The sequence below is a fragment of the Hemiscyllium ocellatum genome, chromosome 11 (assembly GCF_020745735.1).
Source record: "Hemiscyllium ocellatum isolate sHemOce1 chromosome 11, sHemOce1.pat.X.cur, whole genome shotgun sequence".
NCBI lineage: Eukaryota > Metazoa > Chordata > Chondrichthyes > Orectolobiformes > Hemiscylliidae > Hemiscyllium > Hemiscyllium ocellatum.
In genome coordinates, this window is record NC_083411.1 from 91,404,577 (window position 1) to 91,413,643 (window position 9,067).

Below are 9,067 nucleotides of genomic sequence, written 5' to 3' on the forward strand. Positions count from 1 at the left end.
GTGCAGAATGGTGAGAACCCTGAAACATGTGCTGATCAATGAGTGCAAACCGACCCCCACAGGAATCTTGTTATTGCCAATGGAGGTTCTCCAAAATACCAGTCCCTAATTCTTCTATGATGTTATAGCCAAATTGTGCTGCCAAACTGTGCATTATCCCAGAACTTCCTGTAGGATCTTAAATGCATTGCCTGAACTCTCATATTGTACAAATGAAAGGTTAAAGCCATAGCACCTACAGCTCAGTCAGAACTAAGATGTTACTTTTATAAAGTGCTTATACCATGACCCCGACTCTGATGAAGATATTAACAAACAGTTCTATTCTGACTTTGCTGACGTTCTGACTGTTGTTTCAAAACAAGAAATAAAAATACTTCTGCGGATTTTACTTCAGGATTGACAATGTTGTATATGCAAATACTGAGTCTACACCTCATCATGTGGTAGACTTGCTGCCACTATTCTAAGTGTAAGAATCTATAGGGCTTTCTTGGGATAATGTCCAAGCCTGGGAGAGGGGAAGGGGATATTTGTTCTGAGCTTGGGGTCAATGAGTTATTGTAGTCGCAAGCCTGAGGGATGTGAGTCAATGTAAACCAGAACATGAGGGGGAGGAGAAGATATAGCCCCAAGACTGGAAGAGGAGGTGAGTTCAGACACACTGGCGCAATTCAATATATTTCCAGTGGGCCGAAAGGGGTGCTAGCCAATGTTTACTTTGATTTCACCTCCCAACATGAAGGGAAGCGAGTTTGGAGACAAATTGGAAGTGTATGTGAATTGCAATTATGATTCTGAGTCATTAATTAAACGATCAAGCTTTTGTCCCAACAGTGAAGAAATTATTATTCAGCTCCAAGTCAGGATCGTGTGTGGCCTGGAGGGACACTTACACTTGGTGGTGTTCCTATATAACTGCTGCCCTTGTTCTTTTAATAGTATGGGTATGGAAGCTGATGTCAAAGGAGTCTTGGTGAGTTGAAGAATTGTTAGATTGCCATTTTACATCTCCTTCCATTGTACTCAAGTTTGTCGAAATGTTGCCACATTTTCATTGTTAACTATTTGTTTATCAGCTGTCTGTGCTGGCCATCAAACATCTGGTGAAGCATTCTTCTCTTTTCTGTAGAGTCTGTCACCCTGGCAGAGAGAGTAGAAAGATGGCGGGAAATGATTCAAAGTGTGGAGTTTGCACTTTCTCGCTGAGTCTGCGTGTGTTTTCTCCGGATGCTCTGGTTTCCTCCCACAATCCAAAAATGTTCAGGTCATTAAAATGGCCATGTTAAATTGCCCAGTGTTAGGTTCATTAGTTAGGAATAAATGTAGGGGAATGGGTCTGGGTGTGTTACTCTTCGGAGGGCCAGTGTGGACTTGTTAGGCAGATACGATCTGTTTCCACACTGGAGGGAATCTAATCTAAAGTAAGGCCAGATTGAATGGAAGCGATGAAGGAAGATGCAGGGAAATACATCTGTAAAAATGCAGCAAAGTTTATCTATTTTTCTGCATATCTCAACCTAATGGGAAGTAGTACTTGAACTTAGTGAGTGGCACAGTGGTACAATGGTTAGCACTGCTGCCTCACAGCGCCAGAGACCCGGGTTCAATTCCCGCCTCAGGAAACTGTCTGTGTGGAGTTTGCACGTTCTCCCCGTGTCTGCGTGGGTTTCCTCTGGGTGCTCCGGTTTCCTCCCACAGTCCAAAAATGTGCAGGTCAGGTGAATTGCGAAATTGCCCATAGTGTTAGGTGAACGGGTAGAATGTAGGGGAATGGGTCTGGGTGGGTTGCTGTTCGGGGGTCGGTATGGACTTGTTGGGCTGAAGGGCCTGTTTCCACACTGTAAGTAATCTAATCTATATTCCTATGTGAATGAATCTAACAGGCTATGATCACTTTCAAATGTTCATGATTTCTTTCACAAATTCAGCAAGTAATGATCACTGTCAAATGCTTCATTGCTCCATCATGATCATCTACGATCAGGACTCATTCCAAATTGCAAAGGTCCATTGATGATTCCTGTCTTAGTGTCTTAGAGCACAATCAAATACTTAATCTTTTTCTGGTCGAGTTTTATTGGTTCTGAAATCAAATTGTCAAAGGGTTTCAGTACTTCTCCAAAACTATTTCTGATTTTTCTTGTTTTTTTCTTGTTTTTCCTAATTGTGTATGAAATAGTGTTAACTTGATCAGTATCTAGTTTGATTTAGTATCTAGTTTGAAATTTATTTACTATCTTATGAATTGCTTTCTCCAAAATTCTCAAAGATTAAATATTATTTGAGACGTCATACCTTCCGATTGTGATTACTTTACTTGTGGCTTAAACAGCATTTATTTTGTAGTCCATAGCTGTGTTCCTTATTTAAGCTGCTGTTCTTCAGGGGTTTCTTATATTTCTGGTGGAAGTGAATATCCCTGTCTCCTGCAACTAAAATCAAGGCTTCCATTCTTTTGTGACTAAAATGAATGATTCTGGCTTTTTTCAGTGTTTCACTTTTGAATCCTGCTGTTTGTGAACTTAATAAATAATTCACATTACGTTAATGGTTTTTCCAAACGAATCCCACTGGCTTTGGCTTCAGTAAATGTTGCTCGCTTAATTTGCAGCTTTATTAAATGAGTCTTGCTCTTTGGAGCTTTAGATGGATCCTTCCCCTTTTTTCCTGGATGATTCTTATTCCCTGCAGTTTAAATCAATGTTTGGTGGCTTTGCAAGTGTTTTAATGAAGGATCTCCCATCTACCTTTTTCATTAGATCAGGGATGCTTAGGCTTCTAATCTGCTTCTTTATCAATTTAATTCTGGCTTCATGACATCTCTGGGTCTGAGGCCTCTGCACGAATTGCTTTTGGGCCCCTTAATTTCCCTTGCTGTAGTTTTGCCTCATAGTGACAAGGTGTAGAAGTGGCACTCAATCTGAGCTGTAAGTGTAACAATCCTTACTTCTTGCTTTCCTATCTCGTAACGCTGGATATTTTCTCAAGTTCTACTTTACACCCGAGATTTTAAATTTTACTCACAGTGCCGCTAATGTTCATTTGCTTTCCGATTGACCACTGCCAGGTGATGTTGTCTTTATCTCCTTTGGAGTTAACTAATTCCCCTTCTGCAGGAAGTTCAAAACTTTCCTGCTGCAGCATAATTCTTACCAGTTGTAATTTTTTTTTCTCTCTGTTGGCTATAGTTTCATTCTTGGCGAATTTTACCCTGAAAGTTTCTTCTGTAAGGTCCTTAATTATTCACTTCTTCCCTGCTGCTGACTCTCGGCAGGAGTGGGTGACAAAATGTACACTCTGAAGATGCTGAAAGATCTTCAGATTTCCAGAGCTGCCAGATTGTTGGATAGAGCAGCTCAATGAAATTATTCCTGCTGTTTATGATGTTGTATGCACAGCTAAACTGAGTCTGCTCCTCACTACATGGTTGGCTTGCTTTCTATATCCCCTTTAAATGTAGTGACATTGGTTTGGTGTGGTGAAGGAAAACCACTTACTAGTCTAACGTGAAGAGTCTCTTTTGGAGAAATAGTTTACTGCATGTTAGCATCTACTTAGTTACAGGTTACATTGATAAGATAGGCATTATTACAGAGATTTTAAGTTGGATCTGGACGTTAGGTCATACACCTTTGAGGTCCTAAGCTATTTGGTGTACAAGTCCACATAATACCATCATAGTGGGTTTTGTTTATGGCACTTCTCAGTATTATCCCTTTCAGAACCATGTACAACAGTTTGTGACTTGGAAGTCTGGAATGGACCAATTGAAAAAAAACAATATGGATAAATCTGATGCAAAAGGCATTGTTCTGTTGATCAAATGATAATACACACCCTCTTCTGCCAGAAGGAAGAATACAAAACCATACAGAGGCACTCTCGATCAAATCCTGAAGGTAAAGTATATTAATGAGAACTGTATTCTCATAATTTGCTCTGTGTCTCCTCAAATAAAATTCAATAGGTTGGCCAAGCAATTTTCTTTGTGGAATGCATGTTGACTATTCATTATTATGCATGAATCTTAAAGAGGTTTGAGCAACATTCTCCCGATGACTGCGTGGGTTTCCTTTGGGTGCTCTGCTTTCCTCCCACAGTCCGAGGATGTGCAGGTTAAGTGAATTGGCCATGCTAAATTACCCATAGTGTTAGGTACAGGGGTAAATGTAGGGGATTGGGTCTGGGTGGGTTGCTCTTTGGAGGGTCAGTGTGGACTTGTTGGGCCAAAGGGCCTGTTTCCACACTGTAGGGAATCTAATCTAATAAAATCACTCTGTTTGTTGATTCCATAAATCCTGATTAAATTGGCTCCTTTTAAAATTTGTGATTGGAAGAAAGGTATTCACAATGGATGAGATGCTGTTGAAATTAACCAGCTTTGACCAACTGCATTGATGAGGGAATAACGAGGGAAGAGAGTTCGTCCATCCTCACCCAGTAATTTAACAGTTTGTGATATCCCATCAGCAACCATAATGACTGGGGACTTGATGTGGGTCTGGCTGTAACAAGTTGGGAGTCATTAAGGATTTGAAGTTACAAGTGAAACAAAAGAATTGCAGCAGTAAATTGTCACTTCGAAATCAATTTTAAAAGGAAAAACTGCAAACGTTTTCCTTTACTTTGTTGTGCTATATTTCAAAAATGCCTGTAATTGATACCAACACATTCTTATCTGCTTTTTATTCACCCCGTCCATTCCCTTTATAATCTTACTCATCTCTGTCAGATCCCTCTTTAACATTCTCTGTTCTAAAGTAACAATCTGAGCTGATCCAGCCTCTCTTCAAAGCTAAAATGCTCCTTCCCCTGCACCCCCTGCAGTGCATTCACATCCTTCTTATAGTGCAGTGACTAGAACTACACACAGTACTGCAGTTGTTGCCTGACCAAGGTTTTGTACAGCTCCAACATGACTTTCCTTCTCTTATGATCCATACCACAATAGATAAAGGCAAGAATTTGGGATGCGTTCTTAGCCACTCTATTACCCTCTCCTTACTTGTCATTCATCTCACGTTTTCATCTACATCATCTATGAATATTGCAGCACATATACTAAAATTGGAACAATATTGAAAAGATTAGCATGGCCCCTGCGCAAGGGTGACACGCAAATTCGTGAAGCATTTTTTTGGCGGCACGGTGGCACAGTGGTTAGCATTGATGCTTCACAGCGCCAGAGACCTGGGTTCAATTCCCGCCTCAGGCGACTGACTGTGTGGAGTTTGCACATTCTCCCCGTGTCTGCGTGGGTTTCTTCCGGGTGCTCCGGTTTCCTCCCACAGTCCAAAGATGTGCAGGTTAGGTGAATTGGCCATGCTAAATTGCCCGTAGTGTTAGGTGAAGGGGTAAGTGTAGGGGTATGGGTGGGTTGCGCTTCGGCGGGTCGGTGTGGACTTGTTGGGCTGAAGGGCCTGTTTCCACACTGTAGGTAATCTAATCTAATCTAATTACAATAAGGGACCCACAGCACTGATCCTTGTGGTACACCACTGTACATCAGACTCTAGTCACTCAAACATACCACCATCCTCTGTCTCCTCTCATTACACCAATTTTAGATCCACCTTGCCAAGTTATCCTGAGCTCATGAGCCTCATCTTCTTTATCGGTTTCTCATGTGGGACTTTTTCAAAGAACTTGCTGAAATCTATATAAGCAACATCAACTGCCCTCACCTCATCCAAATACATGTCATGTCCTCGGAAATTACATAAGATTTGTTCGGCACTGACCCCCCTACCTCACCCCCTGCCCCCCACCCCACCCCACCCCACCCCTGACAAAGCCATCCTGACTATGTCTGAACAAACATTGTCTCTTAAAATGGAGGCCACTTTTCTCCAATAGTTTCCCTACCACTGATGTTAGACTCATTGCTCTACAGTTCCTTGATCTATTTCCGCCACCCTTCTTGCAATGTGGAACCACATTAACTGCCTTTCCATCCTCTGGCGCCTCCCCTCTGGCCAGAGACAGTTTAAAAAAAAAGTTACCGTAATTTCTTCCATCGCCTCCCACAACAATTCGTCCAGACCTGGTGAAAAGTCCACTTTTACATTTGTTTGCTTCCTACGTCAATCTGCTTAAGAGATTCACAGAGATTCGCGTTAGTATGCATGCTACGATATTATATTCACAGCTCAGCTGCACACCACTTCATATGCTACAGATTAGGAACTGGTGTTCACACTATGGTACAAGAGCAGAAATTACTGGAGAAACTCAGCAGAGCTAGCAGCTTCTGTGGAGAGAAAGGTAAAGTAAACATTTCGAATCTGACACGACTCTTGTTCAGATCTGAAAGAGGCTGGAAAATGGTGTTTTTTATGCTTTCAATGGAGTGGGAGGGAGAGCCAGATAGTGAGGGTGCCCAGAACAAAAGGCAAAACACTTTCAAACGGTGATAAAGGAGAGATCGTGATATAAAACAGGTTTTAATGAAAGCTGAAAAAGAGAAAAAGGTTATCTCTACTGAGAGATAAATTTCCTACTGTGGTGTTTGGCAATTATCAACAAGGATAACGCCAAGAGGAGAAGAAAGTTCATTGTCCACTTCACAGACAGAGGCGTGGATGTTCTAGTGGGATGGGGTTGTTGAGAAGAGGCCAGTCATTATCTCTGTAGATCACACTTGAGGCGAGGCCACCTCACCAGACTAAGCCATCCTGGGGCAGTAGTACAACTCAGGTCAGTGCTGCTTTCCTGGTGAATCAGGACACTTAGTGGTGCAGTGATGTAAAAGCGCATGATCTTTTGTGCTCTGCAAGGTTAAGTGCTATCACCTTCTCTCTCTGCTACCTCACACTCACAGGGCTACTACTGACTTGAACTTTGTCATTGCACATGCTTTTCACCAAAGCTCATAAACTACAGTTCTCTCTATTCCATGCATTATGTTCACTCAATCCATCCACCTCATCCCCCAAATTACTCACCCTTTCTGCCACCTGTGCTTCCAGTTCATTCACTGGGAACATCTCACCACTTCTCCCGTCCCATATCATCTTCCTATTTCCCCCACTTTGTCACAATGCAGGAGAGGTTACCCCGTACACATGATAAAATCTCCACAGCACCTTGACTGTTTTACCTGTAATCCCTGAACCAGTTGCACTTGGCCTGACCGTGACCTGATGCCACACTATAAGAACAGGATCCCTGGACTCTGATAGAATCAAGCATCTGATTGATCATTGCAAATCCCTGGAAATGGAATAAGGTGAACACTTTGACTGAGTGTGGTGATGTCCTCTGACTGACTGGATTCCCCCTTTAACCCATTGTTCCCCTGTGATTTTTACTTGTGGTCATTTGCTTAATGCAAATATAATACGTTTTCTACCTTAAGCTGCTGACTGTTGATGTCACACGATGCGGTTCTGAGACACATCCACCCCATTATTCTACAGTGTTCTCTACTATTGCAGGCTGTTTGTCTCTTCCTCTGCACAAGTAGCAATGCAAGCCACAGAAACTAGCATTCTGTGACTGACCACAAAAGACCCTCTGTATTAAGAAGGCCATGCGAGACACACAGTGACTGGCAGCCTCTGTAGATGTGTGAGATACATGTGTGTCCCTGAATGTGAAATAACCTGGCAGAACAATTCAAGTCATAGATGTCCCTGAGCTCCACAGTAAAGTGGTGTAGAGTTCAATTGGGGTCTGAGAGCATACATAATGACGTGGTGAGAATAGTACTTTATCAATGCTGACCTGCATGGACAGAAGGTGAGAGAGAATGGTGGCCTTACAGCATGTAGAAATATTATTGTGAAAAAGCAGTTGGGTGATGGCTGAGACACTCTATCTAGAAATAAAAGGTTAACCCAATGGCACTCTTGTAACCACTGCTGATTGTTGTAAAAACACATCTAGTTCCCCAATGTCCTTTAGGGAAGGAAATCTGCCATCCTTATTTGGTCTGGGCGAGATATAACTCTGGATCCATAGCAATATGGTTGAATCTTAACTGCCCCCAGGACAAGGAGGAAGAGCAGTAAATGCTGCCAGTAATGTCGCCATCCATGAATGAATAAAACAAAGCATTTTCAAACTGCAACCACCTAGTAACTCTTCTGGTTTACATGTCAGAAATTTGGCCATCTAATTTCTCAGGAAAGGAGAGGAGAATTGAAAGCAGAAGGTAAATAAGGCGAATTGTGTCTTTAATAATTTACAAAGTATGGAGGTAAGGTGGTGATACTCAATGGTGAGACTATGAAGTCACCATTTAAGGACTTAGGGAGAAATCACAAAAAGCTTTTGCCAAAGTGAAGATTCTGAATTCTTCCATTATCTCCATATTTTTTCACTTTTCATACAGCAGAGAGGAGTGTGAAAAAGAACTGAGGACTCTTCTAGTCTTTATGATAAGGCCTAATTAGAATCCTTTATGAGAAAGTATTGCCTAAATGTCCACAAATAACCAACATTGCACTTACATTTGCTTCACCAGTTGCCGGCACATGTAAAATTCATTTGGAATCATTTATTGTGACAAGCCTCAAATGACTCTTTCAATATGGTGTAAAGCAAACAAAACATGATTTCCACAAGGAGGCAGAAATTATGACTTGACAGAAATAGTGTAAAAAGATTTGTGAAAACATTTTGCAATGTATAAGACACCCATGAGTTTTGCCAGTTTAATTTCATTTCATATTTGCAAGTATATAATATTCATTGCTAATAATTTTGTGGAATGGAAAACATAAATCAGTTTTAACTCAGACATTTAAACAGTTCTGGTCATTACCAAGTGCAGCAGTTTGCAATAATAGGATGTCTGTGGCCTCAATCCAATCAGAACATCCAGAGTTTTGCAAAAAGTCACAGCAATAAATACGAATCAGCATTGCTAGAAATAAACAACAGGTTCTAAAGCATTTTGAAAAAAGTCAAGGTCAACTCTTCAGATGTGTGTTTTTTTTTGTTGGAAAGTGAGTTCCTTAATGGGACTTCATGAAATGAGATAGGAGGAAACACAACAAACAGAGGCAAGACTTAAACAATTAATGGTAAGGCCTTTGGTCTTGTTTTGGAAAAGAGGCAT

The 9,067-nt window shown here is 41.3% G+C and overlaps 1 pseudogene; it reads left to right on the top strand.

Moving 5' to 3' along the window:
• Positions 1-5,043: 5,043 nt before the first annotated feature.
• Positions 5,044-5,142, top strand: LOC132820554 (U6 spliceosomal RNA; annotated as a pseudogene).
• Positions 5,143-9,067: the final 3,925 nt, after the last annotated feature.